Source organism: Eriocheir sinensis, chromosome 25, assembly GCF_024679095.1.
Source record: "Eriocheir sinensis breed Jianghai 21 chromosome 25, ASM2467909v1, whole genome shotgun sequence".
NCBI lineage: Eukaryota > Metazoa > Arthropoda > Malacostraca > Decapoda > Varunidae > Eriocheir > Eriocheir sinensis.
In genome coordinates, this window is record NC_066533.1 from 15,590,935 (window position 1) to 15,596,241 (window position 5,307).

A 5,307-nucleotide genomic window follows, 5' to 3' on the forward strand; every position below is an offset into this window, starting at 1 on the left:
GGAGGTACGCAAGAAGGTACACGAGAGGCTGCTGTGCATTCTGCGTGCGCGGCGCGAGAAGCGACAACGGCGGGAGGCCGTGGAGGGCGCGGGGGGCGTGGGGGCCCGGCCGCGACGGCACTCCCACAGGCGTAAGCGGCGGAAGCGGAAAGTGAAGGGCAAGCATGGCGGCAAGAAGGATGGGAAGCCGCCGCGAGCACAGGGCGAGGCGGAGGTGGAGGGTGGTGCCGCGGTGGTGGCGGTGGCTGCGGCGGCAGGGACCCAGGATCGTGGCGTGCAGGCCACCCAGGCCGGCAGCGACGCCCTGCGTGCCGCCGAGACCTACACGAAGGAGTGCCGCGAGCTGGGCGACCTGGACGATGGCGACCCCGCCTGCCTCCGCGACGAGGGCGGCTCCGAACGGGTGGTGGCCGCGGCGACGCCCGGGCCCGAGGAGGAAAGGAGCAAGAGCAAGGAAGTGTTCGAGTTCGTGAAGGACGAGATGCTGGCCTTCGTGCGGTCCCCGTCGGGCGGCAGCGGGGACTCGCGGCCCAGCAAGTCCCTGTCCTACCACAAGGTGACCAGCAGCGAGAAGTCCTCCTCGCGCGCCTCCTCCTTCCTGGGGACGCGCGTTACGCCCCAAGTCAGGGACCTCAGTGCCGGCCGCCAGGCGCCCTGCTCCTCCCCCATCGCCGTGCCCTCGCCCGCCTCGTCTTCCGCGTCCTCCTCCGCCTCCTCCTCCACCTCCTCCAGCACCACCGCCTCCTCCGCCTCTTCCCTCACCGTCACCTCTCCCTCCGTCAAGTCAACAGGTGGTCTGTCTGCCTCCATCAAGACCGTCGCCTACATATCGGACGACGAGAGTGCCAGCGAGCGGCGCCGCTCCGCCCTCTACTGCTGCCCCTGCTTCATCTCCTTCAGGCGCAAGGCCAAGAAGTCCCGGAGAAGGTAATGACGGGCCCGAGGAGGGGGGAGGGGGTGGGGGGGGGGGGCGTGTGTGACAGGTGAAGGGTGAAGACAGGTGCCGTGTGTGTGTGTGTGTGTGTGTGTGTGTGTGTGTGTGTGTTTGCGCGCGCTTTGATCAAGAACTTTTAAGTGACTGCTGCCGTGACAAACTTCAACCCAACTCTACCCAACCTATCATACTTTACTATTATTATTATTATTATTATTATTATTATTATTATTGTTATTGTTATTATTACTACTACTACTACTACTACTACTACTACTACTACCAATGAAAGGAAAAGCAACACCCATTCGCTCAAGGTCCTCCTCCTGTTCAAATCCCAGGAGATGTTTGTCACCAACGCGGCGCTCACACACACAACCTGCCACGCGAGGAAACATAAACAGCCGACGGACAGGAAGCAAGTGTTCGGCGGTGGATGCCCGGCGATAAACACATGACTCAGCGGGCGGGTGGCGGGTGTTTGCGCGGGCGGTTAGGTGTTGAGTGCTGGCGGGCGGCTCGACTCCCACACAGCGCTACTAGACTACCCCACTCAGCACCTCGTATTTCTCGGTTACTGACCCATAAATACATAAAAAAAAAATGATACTTGACCCTTTCAACACTGACCTTAACCCGGTAGCAGCGACGAGATAAATTTGTGGCTTTACAGTGTACCAGCGACGGGCCAAATTTGTGGCTTTACCGTGTACCAGCGACGGGCCAAATTTGTGGCTTTACCGTGTAGCAGCGACGGGCCAAATTTGTGGCTTTACCGTGTACCAGCGACGGGACAAATTTGTGGCTTTACCGTGTAGCAGCGACGGGACAAATTTGTGGCTTTACCGTGTAGCAGCGACGGGACAAATTTGTGGCTTTACCGTGTACCAGCGACGGGCCAAATTTGTGGCTTTACCGTGTAACAGCGACGGGACAAATTTGTGGCTTTACCGTGTAGCAGCGACGGGCCAAATTTGTGGCTTTACCGTGTAGCAGCGACGGGACAAATTTGTGGCTTTACCGTGTAGCAGCGACGGGCCAAATTTGTGGCTTTACCGTGTAGCAGCGACGGGACAAATTTGTGGCTTTACCGTGTAGCAGCGACGGGACAAATTTGTGGCTTTACCGTGTACCAGCGACGGGCCAAATTTTTGCCATGAAATAACCCCCCCCCAAAAAAATAGATGATGCATAAACTGATCACAAATGCGTTGATATATATTATGAAATGGTTTGCGTAAGTGATGATGTTTTTCTCATTTTTCTCACTTAGAGGGAGGGGCCTTTAAGACAATGTTTGGGCCGTATTACTAAACATTTCGTCTCCAAAGTTCACCAATTTGACAAGGCTTTCCTAGGAGTTTGGGGCATTTCCAGAAGTAGTTTTATGACCCTGGTGGTAGTTTGACCCTTCTTCTGTACCGTGAGCTTAAAGAAACACTCATTAGAACCCGAATGATCCCCACTTTGACCTTTAGAAATAGTTGATGTGACAAGCGAATGTGTCTTATAATACCAGCCCATATGATCCCCGCAGCTACCGGGTTAATTAAACATCATTATTGGGGTCGTACGATAGTTTTTGGGCCTGAAACTGTAAATGCAATGGTCTGAGTGTGACTGGTAACACTGCTCACACGGCCGAGTTGAGTTGGTCCGCGTCCAGCCACACAGACAGACGGACAAACGGACAATCACCACCGCGCCAGCCTGTGTTGTGGGGTGTCCGCGGCTATACAGACCAGATGAAAGGGAACGGAGGAAGGGAGAGGCGGGGACAGGAGGGGAGGATAGAAGAGGAGGAGGAGGCTGTAACGCGTAGAGGTGTCAGGGGGGAGATAGAGTGAGGGGAAAGCCGACAGCGATCAAATGAAAAAGGGGAAGGAGGGAGAGAGGGAGGGAGGGGAGAGGTGGTTTGGGAGGAGGGAAGAGGGGAAGGGAAGGGAAAATTAGCACATGTGGGTGAGGGAGGGAGGGGAAACTAGCAAGGGGAGAGAAAACAGTGACCACATGAAAAACTTAGTAAGGGAGAGGGTAGAGGGGGAGGAAGGGGAAGAAGAAGGCAGGCATCGGGGAAGGGGAGAGCAGGATGGAGGCTTGGGATTAGAGAGGGGTAAGAGGGAGGGTTGGGGGTTGGGAAAAGGGGAAGGAAGGAGGGGCTACGGATTGTAGAAGGGGGAAAGGAAGGAAGAAGGCACTGGGGATTAGGGAGAAGGGGTAAGAGGGAGGGGTTGGGTGTTGGGGGAAAAGGGGAAGGAAGGAGGGGCTGGGGATTGTAGAAAGGAAGGAAGAAGGCACTGGGGATTAGGGAGAAGGGGTAAGAGGGAGGGGTTGGGTGTTGGGGGAAAAGGGGAAGGACGGAGGGGGTGGGGATTGGGGAAGGGGGGAAAAAAGGAAGGAGGGGCTGGGGATTAGGGAGAAGGGGTAAAAGGGAGGGGTTGGGGTTTAGGAAAAGGGGAAGGAAGAAGGGGCTGGAGATTGGGGAAGGGGGAAAGAAGGAAGAAGGGGCTGGGGATTTAGGGGAAAGGGGTAAGAGTTGGGTGTTGGGGAATTGGGGAAGGAAGGAGGAAAGGGATATGGTAGAAGGGGAAGGGGAGGAAGGACGGAGGGGCTGGAGATTGGGAAAGGGACTAGTAGCGAGGGATGGGGGATGAGAATAGAGGGAGGGAGGAGGGGGGAGCGGAGGTTGGGGTTAGGAGGGGAAGCAGGGGGGAGGATGTTGATGTTATATACCTGTAGAACATCACCGGAAATTACACCATCTGAACGCTTGGGCCATGACTTCCTGACCTGATACGAGATGGGGGGGGAGGGGGTCCTTTCCCTTCCGCCCTCCCCCCTGCAGCACCCCCAACCATGCCCCCTTAGGATGTGAAACTAAAATAAACTTAATAAACAAACTAAATCATGACAAAAATCATTGAACTAATTTTTAAACTCCCCTAATAATCACAGTCAGCTGATCACTCCTCCCCCCCTACCCCCCCCCCCCCCCTCAACACAAAACCGACTAGAGTAAAAGGAGGAGGAGGAGGAGGAGGAGGAGGAAAAATATAAAGGGAATAAAAGGGAGGCAACAGGGAAAGAATGCTGGTAAAGAAAAGGAAAGGAAGATGAAAGAGGAGGAAAGGGGGGGAGGAAAAATATAAGGGAGGAAAAGGAAGACAACAGGGAAAGAATGCTGGTAAAGAAAATGATAAGAAAATGAAAGAGGAGGAGGAGGAGGAAAAATATAAGGGAAGAAAAGGAAGGCAACAGGGAAAGTATGCTGGTAAAGAAAAGGATAAGAAAATGAAAGAGGAAGAGGAGGAGGAGGAGGAAAAATATAAGGGAGGAAAAGGAAGGCAACAGGGAAAGTATGCTGGTAAAGAAAAGGATAAGAAAATGAAAGAAAGGGAAGAGGAGGAGGAGGAGGAGGAGGAGGAGGAGGAGGGTAAGGAGTAGGAGGAGAAGGAGACAGCTGTGTAGTGAATGGTGTGTCGGCGGGGCTCAGGAAGGTAGACAGCTTGATAATGTCTGTCTCACGCAAGAGGCTGATAAAAGCATCCGTATCCGTCCAGTGACAGGATTCCCGGTGTCAGTGTGTCGCCTGGGCAGTAGCGCGTCGCCCCTCGCCTCGCACCGCCTCCGCCACGCGTCGTTAAGATACTCACGTCCATATTCTTACAATCTCGTCCCCTTTATCCCCCGCCTGAAAAGCCTCTCGTACAAGTTTCCATGCTTTCGATAGACTTGTGATCCTGTCCTATACATCCAAAAAAAAACGGTTAATCATCTCTGTCGTCTTGGAAAATGAACGTAATTGGAGCCTGATATTTTTGAACGTCTCAGCACTTCAGTTCACCCGTTTCAAAAGCCATTCGTATAAGTTGCTGGACTGTTATGTGACCTTGGTGATAGTTTTCCAAAGCCTCTGGACCTTGAACGGGAAAAGTACACACCAGAACCCGGTTAATCACCTCTGTCGTCTTGGAAAATGAACGTAATTGGAGCTTGATATATTTGAACGTCTCAGCACTTCAGTTCACCCGTTTGAAAAGACATTCGTATTAGTTGCTGGACTGTTTTGTGACCTTGGTGATAGTTTTACAAAGCCGGGAAGAGCACCCCCCAAAAAAAACGGTTAACCTCTTCTGTGGTCTCGGTTAATAATCGTAATGTATTCTTGAACGTTCGGCACCTTGGTTCGCCTGTTTCAAAGCCTTACGTAGAAATTCCTGTGCTTTTTTATTGCCTGTTTTGTGATCCTAGTGATAGTTTTTACATAGCCTTTGCATCTGAACGTGAAGAGCACCCCCAAAAAAAACGGTTAATCTCCCCTGTGGGCTTTGAAAATGATCGTAATTGGAGCCCGATGCGTTTGATAATGTCCC